This window comes from Ceratotherium simum, unplaced genomic scaffold (genome assembly GCF_057802395.1).
Source record: "Ceratotherium simum simum isolate JZ-2026a unplaced genomic scaffold, ASM5780239v1 HiC_scaffold_43, whole genome shotgun sequence".
NCBI lineage: Eukaryota > Metazoa > Chordata > Mammalia > Perissodactyla > Rhinocerotidae > Ceratotherium > Ceratotherium simum.
The window spans coordinates 1143774-1166497 of NW_028261259.1; the positions used below are offsets into that span (position 1 = coordinate 1143774).

General features: G+C 40.8%; 1 protein-coding gene across 11 annotated transcripts in view; it reads right to left on the minus strand.

Annotated features, from left to right (window-relative positions):
• Positions 1-11743, minus strand: part of LOC147911331 (ral guanine nucleotide dissociation stimulator-like) — a 72635-nt gene extending 60892 nt beyond the window's left edge. For 3 of the 11 annotated variants that reach the window (XM_087428095.1, XM_087428094.1, XM_087428088.1), the window contains exons 1-2: positions 11368-11743; positions 9233-9432 (exon numbers count right to left, since the gene is read on the minus strand). The gene's annotated coding sequence lies outside the window, so the exon portion shown is untranslated. Of the gene's footprint in view, positions 1-9232; positions 9433-10109; positions 11028-11367 lie in introns of those variants that run through there. The other 8 variants (XM_087428093.1, XM_087428096.1, XM_087428099.1 and 5 more) reach the window with 6 other exon arrangements.
• Positions 11744-22724: the final 10981 nt, after the last annotated feature.

A 22724-nucleotide genomic window follows, 5' to 3' on the forward strand; every position in this document is an offset into this window, starting at 1 on the left:
GCATAGCAGTTAAGTGAGCACGCTCCGCTGCTGGCGGCCCGGGTTTGGATCCCGGGCGCACACCGACACACTGTTTATCAGGCCATGCTGTGGTGGCGTCCCACATAAAGTAGAGAAAGATCGGCATGGATGTTGGCTCAGGGCCAGTCTTCCTCAGCAAAAAGAGGAAGACTGGCATGGATGTTAGCTCAGGGCTGATCTTTCTCACCAAAAAAAAAAATTGATTCTGATATTGAGCTTGATGTAGAAATCAACCATTTGTCTTATGATCAAACTTCTCTGTCTCCTACCTTTGAAGTGGTGCAGACTGTATCTCTCTGTATTTACCATATCCACCTGATGCTACAAATATTTAAGGCTAAGGTCTCTTTCTTGATTATAAGCTTCAGAGAAGAATCTCAAATTCTAGTATTTCACAGTATCTACCACACAGTACTTGCTCAATCATCTAAATTAAATAACTATCTGAGGACACAGAACTGTAGTTCTGAAAGCAGCAACAAGAGAGATGTGAAATAGCTAACAGAAGCTTTTCATTAAGAAAAGAGCCCCCTACTATCTTTGTGCCTTATGCCTCAGCTCTGAGAGATACTGTAGACATTAGATCCCAAAAGCCAGTAGCGCGTAATTACCCAGAACTTTTCACGTCTGTGTATCTTAATCCCAAAGATAACTTAGATCTCACTTAATCTATCCACACCAAGGAAACTTTTGAACGCAGTTTAACATTTACTTAAAGCTGACTTTTGACTAAGCAGTCACCTCATATCACAGGGACAGATAATATACTCTTAATTATGAAAAGCAATTTTCTCAGTCATTCATACATAAGAACTTGATTCTGGTACAAGAGATTCCTAGAGTACCTCCTTAAAATCTGTGGTTCTGACCAGTCCATTCACATGGACTGTATTACACTCCCAGGGGTATCCCTCAATACAGGTAGCATTTATTCAGCTATGCTTCCTTTTTTCTCCTTCCTCCACCTGGGACTAAACCACACAAAAACTTCAGCAGAACACTGAATAAACCTCAGGGTAAAGAACTGCAAAGCTAGGATGTCCAACACATTCTCTTTATTAGGGAACTTGCACATCTTTGTTGGGGACTATGACCTCTGTAAAAAACCTTCCTCTCCATCATGCCTCTGGATACCATTTGTTCTTCCTTCTTTCCAAACTACATCATTTCTCATCATTATCAAGAGGACAAAACTTACAGAGCTCTGTGAAAACCTGCCATACAGCCCACTACTTTAGTCCAATAATTTGCCCAATTCTATTTTCTTTCACCTCACTTGCATACCTATATGCCCCATGAATTTAAATATACTCACTTCCTTGACTGTGCATTTAAACCTGGCTATTCCATTATCACCTCTAGATCATAATATCTTTCTCCAAGTTAATTTATAATTTTAAAACATGGCAAGATACTGAATGACTCCAGGTGAATAGCTTCATATATATGCATATGAATTTAATATGCATACAAATCTCCTGGGAATATTGTTAAAATGAAAATTTTGATTCCATAAATCTGGGACACACAGGGGAACTTTTAGATGAAGGAATCATTCTGACAGTACTGTGGCGGAGAACAAATGATTCTATGCATTTGTCAAAGCCCACAAAACTGTGTAGCACAGAGTGTATGTAATACGTGCAAGTTTAAAAAAAATCAACCCATGTGACTGAGTATCCCAGGATGGAATGCAAACTGTGACAAATGAATCTAACATTATTATAAATTTATGATATCACCATACTGAAGGGGGTTGGGGGGCAGAAGCTAACTTGAGTAACTTTGGAAAACGGGTGTTTTGACTAGAAACTGTAAGGCTAAATATAATAGGAACTGTACATCGTACGTAAACACTGTATTCTAGTTGGTAAATTTGTTTCTTCTGTGAGAATAGCCTAGAAATTCTGCAACTGGTTTACCCATATGCTGAGGGTGAAAAGTATGGATGGTAGGTAGAGAATGGTGGGAACCAGGTTTCTCTGTTGGAGATAGAAATTATAAAGGAGCAAGAAAGGAAGGTTAGGATGAATCCTGTAGTTCAGGATTATAGCTGGAGACATCAGTACAAACTCAAGTTTACCTTAATATGTATACAGATGGACAGATACAGAAAGAACTATAGATATGCCGATATACGTGGTTTACTATATATACATATGTTACTAGCTCTGTCTGCTTTGTCTGCTGAGAGGGCCTAGAAGTAGTGACACCTGAGAAGCAATGAGCATACCCAGCACCCAAATCTGCTTTCTAATACCCTTTTCTCCAATAAAAGGAACCAGAGCTCTTTGGAGAAATGAGTGACTCTAGGGCAAAAGAATGGGAATGTGTAAAAAGGACACAGAAGCCAACTCGAAAGAAAGCTCACAATGGGCAAGGCTAGAACAATTTGAGCAACAAAATAAATTTATTGGATTATAGCCCAAAGTATAAAATGCATATACATAAGTCCATGCTTATATAAATGAATGAGTGACTAAACGGGGGAGAAATGACTTCTCTACAGAAGAATTCCATTATAATATATGTAGATACTCTCTCCCAGCAGGAGATGGAACTTAATTCCCACTCCCTCCACCCCCTTGAGAGTGAGCCAGACACAGTCACTTGCTTCCAAAGAATACAGCATGGAAAGGGAAAAACAAACAGTAACTTTACAGTGGAGAAACCTGGCAAATACCACCTTGGCCAAGTGATGGACGTTATCATCAACAGTAATGTCACGTGGATATTATGCTCCCCATACGATGTGACTGGAAGAACACTTCATCTCTGTGATATTCGTGCTAAAAACTGATAACCCTAGTTTATCCTAACAAAAATATCAGACTAATCCAAACTGGGGGACATTCTACAGGACACCTAGCCAGTACTTCTGATGACTGTTAAGGAAATCAAACAAAGGCTAAGAAACTCTCACAGAACAGAGGACACTGGAGAGAGCTGACAATTAAACATAACATGGTACCCTGGGTTGAATCCTGGAATAGAAAGAGAGCATTAATGGAAAAGTCAATGAAATCCAAGTGAAGTTTGAAATTTATTTTTTTTTTGGTGAGAAAGATTAGCCCTGAGCTAACATCTGCTGCCAATCCTCCTCTTTTTGCTGAGGAAGACTGGCCCTGGGCTAACATCTGTGCCCATCTTCCTCCATTTTCTGTGGGACACTTGCCACAGCACGGCTTGATAAGTGGTGCATATGTCTGCGCCCAGGATCCGAACCTGCGAACCCTGGGCCGCGGAAGGACAGCATGTGAACTTAACCACTACACCACCAGGCTGGCCCCAATAGCTTTTTTTTTTTTTAATGGTTATAAATCTGGTTTCTCCTTCTAGAGAATGGGACTCATAATACTGTGAACATCACAGGAGTTTTGTGAGGATGAACTGTGATAAATTCACATAATGCACCATGTACTGTGCACCATGCCTGGCTCAGTCAGAGTTAAGAGCTCAATGATTATTGGTTGCATTATTGTTTCTAGAGCAATGAAATGTACCCAGCCTCTTGATGGCAGGGCCTATGACACCGTTCTTTGGGAGTTCCCAGAAAATAAAAACGATGTATAACAACATCAGTAACAAAAAAAGCGGCAAGGTGCTGAATGAACCGCTTCATATATATGCGTATGAATTTAATATGAATACGAATTACTGGAGAATCTTGTTAAAATGAAGATTCTGATTCAGAAGGTCTGGGGTAGGGGCCAAGGTTTTACATTTTGAACAAGCTCCCAAGTGACGCCAATGCTGCTGGTCCAAGGACCGAAATTGGGGCTGCAACTTTTCTATTTCTGCATGTTTTTAAATTTTCCTTAAAAAATACAAAAAAGTTTTCTCCATCTATTCTTTATCTCTTCACCACAAAAAATACTCTTATTTTTAAACCCAACTATATCATATGTAACCCACCAGTCGTCAAGATCTTAAATAAGCAACTATTTCAACAGGACAGTCTTCCCCGCTTATATGCAGTTTTGCCTTCCACAGTTTGTTACCTGCAGTCAACTGTGGTCTGAAAATATTAAATAGAAAATTCCCAACTTTGTAAGTTTTAAATTTCGTGCTGTTCTGAGTAGCATGATGAAATCTCGCTCCATCCCACCTGGGACGTGAATCATCCCTTTGTCCAGCGTATCCACGCTGCATAAGCTACCTGCCCATTAGTCACTTAGTAGCTACCTCAGTTATCAGATTGACTATCGCAGTATCACAGTGCTTGTGTTCTAACAACCATGGACATCATCTGCTTATGACATCCAACCATCAACATCATCATGGCTCAGTGATCCTCCTCATGTATTGTCAGAAGGTCAATATTAACCTAGCGCTACATCACAATGCCTAGATCATTCACCTCACTTCATCTCAACATGTAGGCATTGTATCATCTCACATCCTCACAAGAGGAAGGGTGAGTACAGTGCAATAAGGTATCTTGAGAGAGAGAGACCACATTCACAGAACTATTTTTACAGTATATGGTTATAACTGTTCTATTTTATTATTGTTGTTGTTCATCTCTTACTGTGCCTAATTTATAAAATAGACTGTATCACAGGTATGAATGCACAGGAAAGAATATAGTATATACAGGGCTCTGTATTATCCGCAGTTTCAGGCATCCACTTGGGGTCTTGTAACACATCCCCCGTGGATAAGGGGAGGCTACTGTACAAAAAAGGGGTAACTACACATTAATGTTTGCCCCCACATGATCTCATACCTATGTAGATAAAAGTAATGTCTTGCAAAGTCAAGTCATATACAATTCTCTTAGCCTTATCAGTTAAAAAAGCCTAAATACTTTACAGTAACCTAGATTAACCACAATCCTAGGAAATTGTGTGAAAATTTTAATTTGGTAAATTCTGTTTGGAAACAGAGTATCCTATTACTAAGGCTCCTGCTTAACGATTTATTGAGTTTTCAAAGGGTAAGAAGCGATCTTAGATGATCTTAGATTTAGTAGCATATACAGGATATTTGAGAGAAAAAAGAGGAAAAGATGAAGAAAGCACATGCTGAACTGAGAAATAGGGAATAACAAAAAATGAGATGTAAGAGAGTCACACTTTCCTGCAATTAATGACATCACAGAAAATTTTAAAAACCAGTTTCCTTAACTCAATGACTTCTAGCCATTCTGGCTTTGTGATTTCACACTTTCCCATCCTCCTGAAAATGTTTCTTAGCACAAACTCTGGAAATGTAAAAAATGACATTTGTTTTAAACTCTGAGATGACTGCACAATAAGCTCAGCAAACACCATCGTAACTGGTGTTGACGTTAACACTGTTCACATTCATCTAGTGAAGGAAACTGACTGATGTTGATGCAAGAAATCTCTCTGTATGTGTGTACAGAAACACAATGTTTCCACAAACAGCATCCCATAGTAGAATTCAACAGGACACTAACAGACACATGGTGCAAACTGTGCCCTGTGTTCACATTAACTCTGGATTGGTTTTCCTTAAATTTAACAGGTCATTTAGGCTCTAGCTTCTCAAAGCCTTTAAAAAGCCTTTTAAAACTCTGAATTTCTAAAAAGGAGATTTTCATTTAGAACATTTCCAGTGATCACATTCCCTATTCACTGCCTACCAAAAACACTTTAAAAGTTGAGATCCAAAGATTCTCGAACCATAAAACGATAATTAAAATATTTTCTATAAGCCAAGGAAATTGAAGTGTTACAGGTCAACAAAGCTCAATTGCCAGCTAGAGATTAATTCTAAATGGTTAAGACCATTATGGCACATCACTAACAACCTTCCTCACCCTGTAAGAATTTTTCAAGAGCATAATAGATAGAGACTAATTAAAGTGATTCAAAGAAATTCTCAAATTTACATGGACAAACATATTATTAAAAATTTAATCTACAGGCAAGCAGAGAAATTCTTCTGAGTATTAAGCATGTATCAATCATCCAAAAATGAGCAAAATATGATAATATATTTCTGGTCTTTACCCATAAATCTAGTCCTGGAGTAAATCATCATTCAAGATAATTTTAAAATAAAAAATATCTACCCAGGATTTGAAAAATTTGGTTGCAAATAACAACACATCCACCCAGTGAGGAATTGATGCTCTGAAATCTTCCAATAGTATCTTCAGAAAGCTTAACTTCAGTTACATAATAAAATTTGTGCTGAGCTGAAACTGATGTACAGGTGCATCCTGACCCAGATTTCTTAGTAAATAAGTTTCAAAACTGTCCGTTATAGCACAGCCCAAGAGACATTTTCCTATGTATTCTTCTTCCCTTCAGTCAATGGTTATAGAGAGCTTTCTACATGGAAAGAATCAAAAAACCATTTTTGTAGTAGAAAGCTAATTATACCAACCAAAAATGTTAAATGACTTCTTAAGTCTATTTCATTTCATAAACTTCATTTTCATAAAGGAAAAAAGAAACGCTAAAGCAAAAATATATTTAAAAATTCTAGCCAATAAAAATCAAATTTTACTTTAAAAACTATTTACAGTGTATATTAATTTTAAAAGGAGAGCATATTCATCCTCTCATCACTCTATATTAACATTCATAGTTACTGAAACTTTTGTTGTTTGCAAGAAAATCCCTATGTCTGTAAAGTTCACCTCCTCACTCTTTTAACTAACTAGGCACAATCTCCCTTCTCTGTACTGCCTTGTTATAAAAGCTTTGCGGAGGGGGTCTCAGGGTTAGTAACAATGACAGTAGAGCAAAGGAAAAGGATAGCATAACAGCAGTAAGGAAGAAAATGAAAGTAAAATAGAAGCAGGTCTTCCTCCTCCTGATAAACAAACACCAAGGCAGTTGAAAGAATTAGATAACTCGACAATCATACTTCTCAGAAGCACATACCTTGTATGGTAGAAATGGTGACTCAGAATAATTACAGAATATGCTTTGCAATTATTTTAAATGAGTATGCATTATAAAAGACTCCTGTAAGTAAATCTGCTTTCACAGGGTTTAACTTTTTTCAACTATACCATCTAATTTGACTTACTACTCACCTTTGCTTTAGATATGGCAGTAAAATATATAAAAGATTACTCGAACAGGTAAGCGGTCAGAACATAACAGCACGCGATCTCTCCGCATACTCAACAAGAGGATTTACTCTCAAGAGGCTTACTTCCTATTTTCCAGGTAGTTTTGTTCCTGTGTCTCCTCTAGGTATTTCTACCTATCAACCATTTCATTGCTCACTAATGAATAAGACAATGTGGGACAATGTGACTCTCCTATTCACTTACTATAGTCAATATACCTGTAGAGATCTGAATCAAAACTGAGATTCAAAAGTCTTCTAATTTACCTCTCAACTCTGGTGATTCATAAAGTTTTAGATAACAGAGTTTGACTAGAATCACCAGAAACTCTGTTATCTAAAATTTTATTACACATTGTAAAAGTGATAGGATGAAACTTCAAAATCATTTAGTTCAACTCTTAATTACTTTACAGTTGAGAAATCATTCAGAGAACTAGTTAGATGGTGTCAACTCAGGTTTTGTAACTCCAGACCAACACTTGTTCTGCTAAATCATGCTGCTTTCCGTAACTACTCCTTCTTCTCTATGATGTTCTTGTTATCCAAACAGTGCACCTGTGAAAGCTGATAAACTCAAGTATTCCTAGAATGACCAGAAAATCCCAAGTCTCAGGTCAAATACATAGACCACTGCTTCATTTTCTACCCCAACATTTTTTCTGAAACACTCCTAACTGCCAAAACTTTCCTGTTTCTTGTCCATCACATTTCTCTATCACTATAATTAATGTTTTAGTTATCTAGTACCCTATGTTACATAAAACATAATGCTAATCATAATAAGCAAATATTGAGTGCTCATTATATCAGGAACTATATTAAGACCTTGAAATGTAGCATCTCACTTAATCCTCAACTTCAAATAAGATAAATAATACCGTAATCCCCATTTCAAAACTGCAAAAATCAAAGCCTCAGAAGTTAATTTTTTCTTTTTCTCTCGCTCTCTTTTTTTTTGCGGAGGAAGATTGGCCCTGAGCTAAGATGTGTTGCCAATCTTCCTCTTTTGGCTTGAGGAAGATGCACTCTGAGCTAACATCTGTGCCAGTCTTCCTCTATTTTGTATGTGGGTCGCCGCCACAGCATGGCCACCAATGAGTGATGTAGGTCAGTGCCCAGGAACTGAACCCGGGCCACTGAAGCAGAGCACACCAAACTTAACCACTAGGCCATGGGGCTGGCCCCAGAGGTTAAATAATTTGTCCTAATTCACAGAGCTAACCAGAAGTAGAACCGGGATAAGTAACCAGGCAGTCTCACTCCAATGTCCATACTCCTGATCTCTACATATGATAAGTATATATAACTACATGGACTTTATTATTAATATGCAGATAACTCAAAATTTGGGGGCTACAGAAGAATTTAAAGAGTCTTTGTATTTGAAGAGGCTTCTTTCACATTAAAATAGCTTAATATGGCTTATTCCCATAAACTATATCTTCCTTAAAAAGACATGGCCCAAGTAAGAACTCTTAACTCACTCATATATAATTAAAACTCAAATTAAAGAAAATAGGAGGAAAAAAGAGTTGCAACAATACTTTAACAAATATCCAGATCAGCATTGTCCAAAGGAACTTTTTGTAGTGATAGTAATGTTTTCTATCTGCACCGTCCATCATGGTAGCCACTAGCCACATGGGACTATTCAGCATTTGAAATGTGTCTAGTGTGATTGAGTAACTGAATTTTGAATATTGTGTAATTTTAATTAATTTACATTTAAACAGCCACATGTGGCTAGTGGCTACTATATTGGACAGCACAGGTAGAAGATAAAATGCCAGAAAAAGATGAGGAAAGAAATTCTTATTGCCTTTATTTAGAGAGTGCACTAACAGTCAAATCAATTTAAATCTCTTTTCCTACTTGTTCTAGCTTCAGTTATTAACCCAAACAATATATACCTCCAAGGAGATTTAAGTAACCCAAACTTCTATACTTAAATTCTTCTTTGTGTATCTCAAAGGAAAAAAATAACTAAAACCTGTATTATCAACAAAGCTCCTTATATTAGAAACTTTTTACTGTTTGGATACCTAAGAGGAAGAATTTGAACCTGAAAACTGCCATCTACTAAGAAAACTAAAAAGAGTCACACAAGTTTTCCATTCTCTTCATAATAAATACTTGATAATAAAGTGCTTACCTTGATTCTCCACTACTGTTTCTAACACTTTCTTCATCACTGTGTCCATTCATTGTAAATATCAAGAAGTTTTAAAATAAAACATAAATCTTCCCAGTTTAAAAGATGAATATAAATACTGACTCCTCCTTGAATACCAAAAATTCACAGACGAATTTTCTTCAACATTCACAGGTTTCCTGGGACCCTTTTTGATTCACCTAAAGAAAACATATTAGGAAAATAAGAAAACTTCCCATAGAGAAAAAGATAAGTCTATTTAGAACTTATACAAATCTACCTAGGCCAATCAGAAATACCTAGGCTTCCATTAACTACATTCCTGACTACTTACTAGAATTTATAGCACACCAGTGCTTATTTTTGACAGAAGAAATCAGAATATCTGCTGAGTGATAAAACTTTTAGACTAACTGCAGCTGTGTAGCGATACATATATACACATTATGGATAACTAGCTAACTAAAGAAAAATGGTAATATATAACATATACATACATTCCAAGAATAGAAAAAGGAGTCTTATTAGATACTTTGTCAAACCAAGTAAGGGGGGAAAAGGTTACCTTTAATCAAACACTAATTCATATCACCAAGAACTTCATACACTTGAATGAGGCAAAGTTTTGAAAATGCTCACATAAGAACAGAAGAATAAAAGAGTATCATACAATCTTCGCAAAAACTGTACAGGTCAAAATAAATGTGTACTTTCACAGGTAAGCCGACAGTGGAATGATAAAATTTAAATAATATTTATCCAGGTTGGACTTGCGGAGATTCCATTAAAAAAAAAAAAAGGTAATGGAATATACACTATGATTTTTTAAGTAACAGGTTTGGGGCAGAAATCACGGACCAAGACACAGCATTCCCACCTTTCAAGATTTCAGCACAACACTGGAGAGTCACCTACAAGCCATCCACGAATAAACAAAGGAGATCTCTGGCAGGGGAGGGAGAGGAAGAAGCGGGGGAAGGAGACGTCAGATCCTTCCCCAGCCAGAAAGGACCGAGATAACCGAGATAGCCGACTGAGAGCAGAGCTGTCCTCCGACCTCAGCAAAGAGAATTCAGTCCTACGATGATCTCCATTCCACAAAAAAAGAGGAGGAAAACAGGCTGTTGCCAACTTAATCACAGCAAACTCTACATCTAGATCGAGATTTTAATTCTCCAGAGACTAAGGTCCAGTAGACTCTTTGCAAGAACTGGTTATCCAAAAAGTAACTCTTCCACGCAACATTTATTCCTCATGTTAAATACTAATTCCAACCCGTCAAAGAGCTTTACTGTTAAACAAGTCTTAAAAATCTAGGTACTCTAACAAACCGCCTCTTTCCCGAAAGTCTCTCTGCGTTGAGAAAGTTCACTCCTCTTTTCGTTCTTTCCTTTTCACCTTCCTTTCGCTCCTCAAAACGGCTTTCTCTGGACATTCTAACTTCCTTTTCCCCCTCATCTGCCTTCTCCGAGTCAGTCCTCTTTCTGAGGCCCTTCTCACAGCCCTAAGTTCTGAAGCTCCAGGCGCACGCAGCTCTCTCCAGCCTTTCCCGCGTCTTAACAATGAAGTCAAACCTCCCCAACCCTCCTCCCCTGTGCCCGCTCCTTGAACAGTTGCTCTGCTCCTGCTGAGTTTCCGAAGCGGTGCTCGAAAGGAGGCTGGAAACCTTCCTCCTCCCTCCTCCGTCCATCGCAGCTTCGCTCCAGTCAGTCTCCCGGCCGGACGCACACTCCCACCCCCGTCCCTCCCAGGGCCTCCATGCCGGTCCCTGAGTCTCTCTTCCCGCCTCACACTTCCCGCGGCCCCGCTCCGCGCCCTCCCGGGCTCGCCTGGGCCGCCCCCCACGTGCCGGGAGGCCGGGTCGCGGCGGGAGCGACGCGCCGGCCAAGCGCTCGCCGCTCGTGCTCCGCGGCTCTGCCCTCGCGGCCCAGCCGTGCCCACGCCGAGGAGGCCCGGGCTCCGCCGCCCGCAGGCGCTAGGACGCGCTCCGCGGAGCCGCCTGCGCTCGCCACTCACGCGCCCCCCGCGCGCCGAGCCCGGCCGCCGCCGGCCCGGCGCCCCCGCCCCCGCCCTCCGCCCGGCTGGCTCCCGGCCTCCCCGGCTCATCCTGACCCGCCCGCCACCCCCTTTCTTACCGGCGGCCGTGCAGGCTTCGCGGGGGCGGAGGGAGCCCACTCAGGTCGGCGGCCTCCCCCGCGCCCGGCCCGCGGTCTCCGCCGCCGGGTGAATCCTGGGGCTCCGGGCGTCTCGGGGTAAGCAGGAGTCCGTGAGGGGGAGGGGAAGCCCCAGCCCGCGGCTCCCACGCGCGATCCCCTGCGGAGCGGTTCCAACAATCCGTTCATGATTGAAGCACCAAGGGTGAGACGGCGACGGCAGCTAGAGCAAGACGGCAGCTAGAGCGAGAAGGAACGAGCTGTCGTCGTCGCCGCAGCCACGTGCGCGCTCTCGCTCCCACCGCTTATCGGCTCCCGGCAGCCGCCATACCGCCGAGAGAGCAAGCGCAACCGCCTCCGGTCGTAGCTGCCTCCCGCGTGACGTAAGCTCCCCTGCTCACTCCCGTTCCCCACTGGGCGCGAGGAGGGCGGACTAGGGGGCGGGCGCACGCACGCCGAACCTCTCCTGCTGGCACGCGGGCGGTGGGAGGGGCTACGTTGTGGAGTCGTGGGGCGTAGGAAGAAAGCGATTGGTGCTGAGGTGGGGCGGAGAGCGAGTGCGCGCACGTGCGCCGATGGGAGCGCGCACGCCGGCCGCGCGGAAGCCGGGGGACTCTGGCCACAGCCGCAGGCCGCTGATCCTTGCTGTGGTGCCCTCCCTTACCCGCCGGGAGCTGAATTCCGGGAAGTGGGAGCTAGAGGCTCGCTGAGTGCGGGTGTGGACGCTGCTGTCGCTCGGGACAGTTGCGCAAGGACTTTGCGGGGGAGAGACTGAGAGGAACCGGGGAAGCAGAGGGATGGCGAGATGCTGAAGACTGTGTTGGGGCTCGGGGAGCCGCAGAAGCGCCGCGCTGGATAAGCGCAGGGGGCCGGGTCGTGCGTGGGGTCCGGTCGCCCAGGCTTCGGCCCGCATCTCTCTCCGGCCCCCGGCCCCGTCTGAGCGCCTGTGGGGAGGGGTGCACAGGGGCCCGCTGCGTCACACCAGGCAGCCTGGGACCCCAACTGTTGGGCAACTGTGGTCACCTCCGGCCGCCTCCTACGCCTAGGCGACCTGCGACAGAGGCTGCCTCGGGGGCCCGATGGCCCGTGCGGGCGGGGCCCCTGAGGAGACGGAGGGAAAATAGAGACGGAGTTGTTGACATCCTGTGACACTTCTTGATTCCTTTGTGGGTTCAGGAAAAAACTCTTACAACCTTTCTAGGTCCCTCCCTGGAGGACGGGAGGAGGGTGCGCTGCCGAATGGCGACAAAAAAGCTGCTGAAGGACGTTGAGAACTGGCTTAGCGTAGCGTGCTGCCACTGAGTGGACGGTTTCCTCCTGGACTGTCGCTGCGGGCCTCAGGTACAACCCTGGAGATGCGGCGATGGAAACACTGTCTCTTCAAGCCTGGGGACGTCCCGCTTCATTCTTTTTGAAAGCATTTTTTTAATCATTTCTTTTACACTTCATTTTTTTCCCCCGTCCACAGATCAGTCTTGAATCGCTCGAGGTTAATGATACTTTTTGAAACTTTCTAACCCCATTCCTCAGTTATTTGATTTGGTGTAAAGGCCAACCTTCCAAGTCAAATGACTTTGAACGGGGTAGCTGCGTTCCCAAAATAGTTCTTTTCACGTGTGGGGATTTCAAGTTTTAGTCTACCAGCTGTTTAAACAGTTTGGGTCAAAGCCTTCAAAAAGATCTCAAAACATGACTCCAAGTATGTGTTCATTTTATGGAAGAGTATATTCACCCTTGGGAAGGAGGAGGCGGCAAACAGGTACACTTGGTCTACTCCAAAAAAAGTGTGTCTGTGACCAATGAAGAGTGAAACAAAATGGAACACCACCACAGTTTGCAAAATGGTCTGTGCTCCACCTCTTTTTTTCTTTCCTTTTTTCCTAGTTATTAAATAGCTGTAACGCTGGGTTGTGAGGAATAACAAGATCATACAAATCTCCATCTCTGAAGGCCCTAAAAGTAGGAACCAAGTGCTAATTTTTAATATTAAAAATATGATAAAAGTGCCTTAATGATAGGAACTTCCCGTGCCTCTGATTTCTTTCTTGGATTACTGGAGTGGTAAGTGAAAAATAAAAGCCCCTGGAAAACAGTAGCCACGCCAGATAAAGAATTTTGTGATCAGAAATATAATTCAGATAATAAAGTCCTCAATTATACTACACTTTATAATTGTCTTACAAAAAAGAATTACCGTATGTTCTTAATCTATTTTGTATGTTTTCTGAAAGCCCACGTCAAACCCTTTTTAACTACTGACTTGCCATTTGGATGTGATATGCTACACATAAACTCTAGATCCTTTTTTTGCGGGAAAAAAATCTTGCCAAAATTGTAATAAAATATTGCATCTTGGAGATTTATATTTCTTGTTGAATCTTGGAGATTTATGTTTCCTGTTGAATCTTGGAGAGTTATATTTCTTGTAAAATCATTGTATACTTTAAGACTCCACAAAATTTTAGAATGACTGTTGACAATGTCGAGAAATACAAGTAAGTAGAAAATTGGAACAATCTTGCCAGTTTAGCTTTTAAAAAGTCACTTGATAAATAAGGCAAAAGTATTTGTTTGACCATTTGTTATCTGCATAGTTAAATTCTCAGTTTCACTTTGTTTGAATAAACTCGGTCTTTATCTCTACCTATGGGTACTAAAAACAATAGACAAACAGTTGATAATCTCAGCACATGACTAGCAAAAATCCCTGAAAAATAACATCAACCAGAAGTTTTTATTCCTATCTAATTTCCCATTTGGGACATTTCATATTCTTTGGAAACCATATTACTTTTACAAAATCTAGGACAGCTCTTTGTGAGTCCTTACTTCTGATATGCTCTTCTAGGGCTGGAAACCCATGAGTTTCCTTAGGTGGGGATAGATTGAGAACCACTTATCCAGAATTGTGAGATGTGTACCATAAAAACAATGATAACTCTTGCTTTCTGTTAATGTTTTGGATGCCAAGTTGGGGTTTTAATTTCATAATTATGTTCTTGTTAATTAGAGGATTTGCATATTAGAAGCTGCTAAAACAGGACAGTATTAAAATACCCTAGAATCTCAACCTATGACGTCATCCGCCAGGTCCTTGCCAAACAGGAAGAGCTTTCCAAATATACTTAAATTTACAAAGTCCTCTATAAATAGAACACATGAAATCCTAAGTAACCTACACTGAAAATTTATTGTACATTTTCTGTTTTCTTAATCATAAAAATTATAAGAGAGGAGCTGTGGTTCCCAGTGTTGGGCAGGGAGCAGGAGTCAGTCACCTAGGAAATTTTTTCCTAATTACACATGCCTGACATTCTCATTCCTCCCCTCTTCTGATATGCAGAATTTCTACGTTCTAGGTAGTGCTTGGAAAAATATCCTAGATTGTTCTGATAGCTACCAATAGCTCATCCAGCTTGTTTATGGCCACTGTATTTGGAGATTTTTACTGATAAATGCTTGAATCATAATAAATTTTAAATGGAAAGTTCTTAAAAATATTGCTAAGAGGCAACTATGTATAAAATCTAATAGGCATTGAAGTGGATACAAAGATTTTACTTCCTCTACTGACAAAATTAAGTGTGCACACAGAGCAAGAAAAAAGTTAAGTAGCTAACCTCAAAATATGAAATTGGGGGCCAGCCCCGTGGCTTGGCGGTTGAGTGCGTGCGCTCCGCTACTGGTGGCCCGGGTTCGGATCCCAGGCGCGCACCGACGCACCGCTTTTCCGGCCATGCTGAGGCCACATCCCACATGCAGCGGCTAGAGGGATGTGCAGCTATGATGTACGGCTATCTGCTGGGGCTTTGGGGAAAAAAAAGAAAAGAAGGAGGATTGGCAATAGATGTTAGCTCAGAGCTGGTCTTTCTCAGCAAAAAGAGGAGGATTAGCATGGATGTTAGCTCAGGGCTGGTCTTCCTCAAAAAAAAAAAAAGAAATTGGTGTGTTGATGCTATGTCACTCTGTCCTCTCCCCCAAGTCCTTTATTTACTGTCCATTTTACCTCATATCTGTTGTCTTCAGCCCTTCTTCTTAATCCTCACTACTTTGTTTACTTAGGCCCTATTTTCTCTATATCTTTCCCTCCAGCTCACCCTGTAGGCTCCTTTCAGACCTGAAATCTAATGAAATCACTCCCTTGCTCTAAATATGTATATTTAAATATACTACATACATTTGCATACATGCATAATATTTTAATTACTTAGTCTGTTCATAATCTGACTCCAGCATCGCCTCCCATCATTCCTAGCAGACACTCGACACTCTAGCCACATATTTCTTCAGGTCATTGGAAAGGTGTCTTTCTCACTGTTAGTGGATATAGTCCATCTCTCCTATGAACAAACCTTGTAGGTTTGTTTAAGTCAGTCATCAAGAACTGACACAATTGTACTGACACCATGTGAGATACATCAGGCAGCTCTCTTACCTCCCTTTTTGGATATCAAATTGTGTATTCTGTAAGTGCAGCATGTCTTTGTAATAAGCCATTTGTTTCCATACTACATTGTGAGCTCCTTGAATACAGACTCTCTGTTCCTTATTTATTATATTGACATTCATTCAATAAATTGCATACAGACACTCTGCTGGGGTGGGGGAGGGGAATTAGAGCAAAAACATACTTTCAAGAGTTCAAGTCTAGTGCAGAAAACAATCACACTGCAAAATCATAACTGAGAAAAATGGTATGAAGAAGCATATAGTGCTGTGAGGATTCACAATGGAGAACCGTAGTCAGAAAAGTCCTGGAAGGAAGTGACTTGGTCAGAGAACTGAAGAATTATATAGGCAAAAGGGACATGGAGAGCTCCTTTCCCAGTAAAAGACACAACATGAGCAAAAATTCTAGGGCCAGAAAGATGGTGTCAACTTAACATCCCAGTTTGCCAAGGATAGACTTTTTGCACTTTCAGAAGTGGTTTGGGGGGCCGGCCCGGTGGCACAGGCGGTGAATGAAGTGCACATGCTCCGCTATGGCGGCCCAGGGTTCACCAGTTGGGATCCTGGGCGCGCACTGGCGCACCACTTGGCAAGCCATGCTGTGGCGGCATCCCATATAAAGTGGAGGAAGATGGGCACGGATATTAGCCCAGGGCCAGTCTTCCTCAGCAGAAAAAGAGAAGGATTGGCAGATGTTAGCACAGGGCTGATCTTCCTCACACACGCACACACCCAAAAAGAAGTGGTTTGGGTGATAAATTACATTGCCATCCTACCTATAGGGGACTGCAAGAAGCTCGGTACTGCTGGAGCAGACAGAACTGAGGAAGATGAAGCTGCATAGGGGCCAGGCCATTCAGGGCCCAAAGGCCAGGAAAAGAAGCAGGATCTTCCCTTGGAGCAATGGGAAACCTTTGAAGGATTTTGAACTGGGTGGTAATGATGAGATTTGCAAATTGAAAAATTTACCTTAGCTGTAAATTCCAAAAAAGGATAAGAGGCAGGTCAAAGTAGATGCAATATTCTTAGATGAATTAGGCAGGTACAACAGGTAAAAGATTAGAAATAACTTGATGAACCAGGGTAGTGTTATGGAGGAGGAGAGAGTAGCTTTGGAAGGAAAAGTCCACAGGATTTGTTGATGCAATTGGATTCAAGGTTAGGAGGAGGAGGGAAGCTGTACATACAATGGAATGGGATGGAGCTGATTGATGACATCCATTTGAAAGGTAATATGTTTGGAGATGAGTAGGTGTGGAGATCTTTGGTGTAGGACTTACTGAGTTTCTGATGCCTTTGAGTCATCCAAGAGGCTTTTGGATAGAAATCTAGAGCTGAGAAGTAAGATCTAGACTGAAAACTAACTGTTAAGTATGTAGGGAGAAATTAAAGTCTTGAGTATACATGAAATAGACTTAGCAGACAACCTAGGAGTGTGCAATGAAGAATTTAAATTAATTTTTGGCTAGGTAGAGGAAGATGAGCTGGCTAAGGAGTTGCAGATATCAGATGGGTGTTGTGCAATGGAAGACAAAGGCATAAATGATTCAAGGAAGGAGTGGTGAGTAGTGTCCAATTCTGTTGAGAAGTCACGTGAACTAAGGCCTGGATAATATCCATTAGATTTAGTAACATAAGGGTCATTTACCTTAGCAAGAACTATTTTGTTGGAATAATAGGACCAGAAGCCAGATTGGAGTGGGATGTGATAAATGAAGAAATGGAATCAGTGAGTCTCAATTTCTCTCTCAGACAGTTTGACTTTGACTTGAGAGTGAATATGAATTTTTCTGTTTGTTTTTTTGGGGGGGCTTGTGGATTTTTGTTTGTTTAGGTGAAAGATTTAAGGTGTTTCAAAGACAATGGGAAATATCCCTTTGAAAGAGAGGTTGAATATATTAGAGTTAGCTGTAGGAATTAACACATATACCTTTTTTTTTTCCAATCGGGAACTGAACACTAGATATCACTGTTTATAGTTATGGGCTATAGACACTTAATTGGTGTAATTTGAGAATTTCTGTGAGTCTTTTACTCCCCAGATACATGCTTCATGCTCTACTAATGTTTGAAAAGTCCTTGGTAGAAATCTATTTGAAAGCATATATTCCTGGGAAGAGTAATATGTTAAGAAGATAGTTCTCAGCTGTGCCAAAGTTTAGAATTACCTAAGGAGCTTTAAAATAAAAATGCTCAAGGGGCCGGCCTGGTGGTGTAATGGTTAAGTTCATGCAGTCTGCCTTGGCGCCATGGGGTTCGCAGGTTCAGGTCCTGGCTGCGGACCTATGCACTGCTCATCAAGTCATGCTATGGTGGCAAACCATGTACAAAAATAGGGGAAGATGGGCGCAGCTGTCAGCTCAGGGCTAATCTTCCTTAGCAAAAAGAGGAAGATTGGCAGCAGATGTTAGCTCAGAGCTAATCTTCTTCACCAAAAAAAAGAAAAAGAAAAATGCTCAAGACTTACCTTAAGAGATTTCATTCCATTGTTCTAAGGTGGGGCCTTGGCATATGCGTTCTTTCAAAGCTCCCCTTTTAAAAAGATGATTTTAATGTGCCATTAGTATTGAAAAACTATGGACATCATTGTATTAACACTGCATTGACTCATGACATTTGGTTTAGATGAAGTGTGGAGAGGCCAGAATATTTATTTAGAAAATAGTGGTTATTAACAGGGCAGTGGTGGGTGGAGATTTTGCACCTCAGGGGATATTTGACAAGAATCTGGAAACATTTGTGGTTGTCACAGTGAATAGGGTGGGGGCTGCTACTGACATGTATTGGGCAGAGGCCAGGGATACTGCTAAAGATCCTACAATGCACTAGACAGCACCCCACAACAGAGAATTATCTGGCCCAAAATGACAATAATGCCATTGTTGAGAAACCCGGCTATAAAGGATGGCAAACTAGGTAGTATCTTTTAGTGAAATCTCAGTGGGTGGGGGTTGTGGTTTGGTAAGGGTGCTAATGAATGAGGAGGATCTATTCTATGTAACAACTTAGCCTAAAACTAAGCCTTGCTTGTAACCAGCAACAAAAGAGCCTCAAATAAAATACGTTTGCAGAACTAAGAAATGTGACTAGCACAATAGACTGATTATATTATTTTCCTTGGTTAAAAAAAGATTATAGTGCAACTGAAAGTATTATTGCTGGTGGGGGTGTAAATTGGTTACAGCCACTTTGGAAAATTCACAGGCAGTGTACATTGTAGCTAAACTTATGCCTATCCTATAATTCAGCAGTTTCACTCCAGAGTGTATATCCAAGAGAAATGAATGCAGGTGTCTCCTAAAAGCATTGTATAAGAATCTTCCTAGCAGTTTGATTCATTTTGGCCTCAAACTGGAACAAAGTGAAGTATATTCATACAATGGAATATTACCCAGCAATAAAAAAGAATAAATTGCTACAAACAATAATTTATGTTGAGTGAAATAGACACAAAAGAATTCATATTACATAATTCCATTTATATGAAATCAAGAACAAACAAAACTAATTTATGATGATAGAAGTCAGGATAGTAGTTACCTTTCTGGGCATGGGTATTGACTTGGAAGGGGCATAAGGAAGCCTTATAAAATGATGGGAATGTTCCATATCTTGATCTGGGTGGATATGAGTGTATATGTATGAGAAAGCTCATCAAGTCAAACATTTTAATTTTGTGAACTTTACTGTGCATATGCTATACCCCAATTTTTTAAAATTAAAAATTAGGAAAAAAACCCAGGAAACCTAATTTTGAAGTACTCGAAGTCTTGCATCTCAAATGTTTGGTTAAATACAGGGTCAGCTACTTAGTATGGTCTCAATAAATATAAACAACTCTAATGCATTGTTTAGTGAAAATAAATTTTGGATTTGGAGTCAGACCTAGTTTTGAACCACAGCTTCATTATTAGCTATATGATATTGAGCAAGTTACTCATATCAGGACTTTTTGTGACTATGGAAGAACAGAATAGCAGTGAGTTGAGAGAAGTACTGAAAACTCCTTTTCTTTTTTTGGGGGGGGGATTTTAGCTTTGATTTGTGATCCCCCACCACTGAGAAATCTCCACAGACGTTTAGGGGTGGCCTCAGCAGGTGTATAGTGTTAGGTGACTTAACGCCTCTGGCTTTAGCAAGGATGAAACCTGAACCCTGTCTGGACCAATCAGACTGTCCTGAGAATTTACACTTGATTGAGAAAGTTATCAGACAGCTGATCTGTTCTAAGAAACCTGTAAATTTAGGCTGGGGCTGCCAGGTTTGGTAGCAGCAGGTGGAGATTGAGAGGTGTGTTGTAGAAGAAGAATACTCTCAGATCACTTACCACGTCACTCCGTGCTCTGAGTGTTGTAACTCTGCGAGGTTGGTGCTGTTGTCCCTACTTTATAGGGAAGGAAACTGAGAAGCTGGACTGAGTGAAGGAAGGGCTAAAGCTGAAATAAAACTCAGGCAGTGTGACTGCAGAGTCTGTGCTTTCATGGAGCAGTGCTGACATATCAGACACGGATCTGACAGCTGCCTTCCTTCCTGATAGTTTTACCGTTCCTGATCTCAGTCCTTTGAGAAGGTCGAGTCTGCTCCCTATCTTTGAATTATTTATCATAATTTATTCTTATAATACAGTTTCATGTCTTTGCTTAAACTGGTTTAAGTGAATTTCAGCCAATTACAACTGGAAGAGTCCTGCTCCAGTTTGACTGTGAATGGGGTTGGAAATAACAAACCTCAGAGAAAGTGAAACTGGGTGAATTAAGGTGGGGTAGCAGGCAATAAAGACTTTCCTGCCCTAAAATGGGAACTTGTTTGTGTGTGTGTTATGCAATAGTAAATCATTTACACAGGCTTTCTCCAATAGTGTCTTAGAACTCCAACTATATAGTCACTGAGGTAGGGCTTTAGAGAACTTGGTAGCCAAATATAAAAAATGTCAAGTGTGGCAGTTACTGTACATGGAGTTTTGGAAACTACATTAGAAAAGAGAGGAATTCTAAACAAAGTTCTCAGATGAAAGTAGATTGGAGCAAATTTGACAATTATTGGAAGCCAATTTGCCTTTGGTCTGAGAATATATACCCAGATCAGGAAGTTACTGAAGAAGCCCATTGCGTTGCAACATAATTTGTTTTTGCCACCTTGTGTCTAACACCAGAGTTTTTACATTGAATGCCAGAAAGTGAAATTGTAGTAATAAGAATGGGACTCACAAGGAGGAGCAAATGATATTAAGGAACTCTAATTCCTCAGCTCCCTCCAAAAAATTTTCCACTGCCCATCCCCTTCCATGCCTCACAAAAGTGTGATGATCCTTCACATTGTCTGTCAATATCCACTAGGATTCAGCATCTTGTTACTCCACGTGTCCTGCAACACAAACGGCGGCCTATTGCTCTGAAGAAACAGTGTACTAAGAAAAACAAGGAAGAGGCTGCAGAATATGCTGAACTTTTGGCCAAGAGAGTGAAGGAGGCCAAAGAAAAACACCAGGAACAGATTGCCAAGAGACGGGGGCTGTCCTGAGAGCTTCTACCTCTAAGTCTGAGTCCAGTCAAAAATGAAATTTTCTAAGAGTAACAAATAAGATCAGATATCCAAAAAAAAAAAAAAAAGAAGAAGAAGAAGAAAGAAAATTTTCATTAGACAAACACCATAGTGATAATTATCAGAGGCAAAATATATTGAAGGATGCTAAAATTAGTGGGTAAAAGTTTGAGGAGAAGCAGGATATTTGCATAGTCTCAGTATTTCCCCTAAGATATTTATTAATGACAAGGGAAGGGGAATAATTACATGGAGAAACTTGGCAGAGACCACCATGTCTCCTGACTTTATGCTCTGAGAAGGGCACAATGCCATTTCTGTGGTGTTCTTGCCAAAAATGCATAACCTTCATCTAAACATGAGAAAGCATCAGACAAACCCAAATCGAGGGATATGTGACAAAATAACTCCACCAGTATCTCTGCCAAAGTGTCAAGGTCACGAAAGAGAGAGAAAGACCAAGGAACTATCTCAGATTGAAGGAGACTAAGGAGACTTGACAACTAAATGCAATGTGGAATCCTGGATTAGATCCTGCATCAGAAAATGGACTTTAGTGGAAAAATATTTCAAGTCTGTAGTTTAGTCACTAGTATTGTACCAATATTAATTTCCTGATTTTGATAACTGTACTGTGGTATGTAAAATGTTAACATTAGAGGAAGCTGGATGAAAGGTATATGGAAACTACTATTTTTGCAACTTTTCTGTAATTCTGAAATTATTTCAAATTTGAAAAGTCAAGAGGGCATTTATAGCAGTTCCCTAAATAACTCTGCATAGGTGGTGGGAAAAAAAGATTTCGATGGCCTTGAAATATCTGGATAATATATCTTTCCAACTCAGTCCAATAACTCTTTACCTGGGCATATACAGTTTGAGAACTTTACCTCTTTTAAACGCATAGAAGATCATAGCCTTTTTCTATATGAAATACTCTACTTTTTCCTCACATGACATAGGCACTCAAAAATTATTTGTATAAAATGGAAATAATGATCGCTGTCCTGCTTTTCCCTGCTGAACTTACAGTGTGGTTATAAAGTGTAAAAAAGATAAAGGAAGTGGAAAGTATTTTGCAAGTTGTAAGCATTGTACCGGTGTAAGGTGTTATTTTGATTATTGATGGAAAATTGTCTAAGGTATTTTTGTAATTTAGATATACATCGAATCAGTTTCTCCTCTTACTTTCTCTTTACTCTAATCATATTTCCACATGTTTACCAGGCTTAAAATTTCAAAATTGCCCTTGAAAATAAGGACTGAAGGAGAGGGGATGGGTGTCAGTTACCAAAACTCCGGCTAGTCATCTTAAAACATGCCCTTCACCTTTGTCCTTCACTTTTATT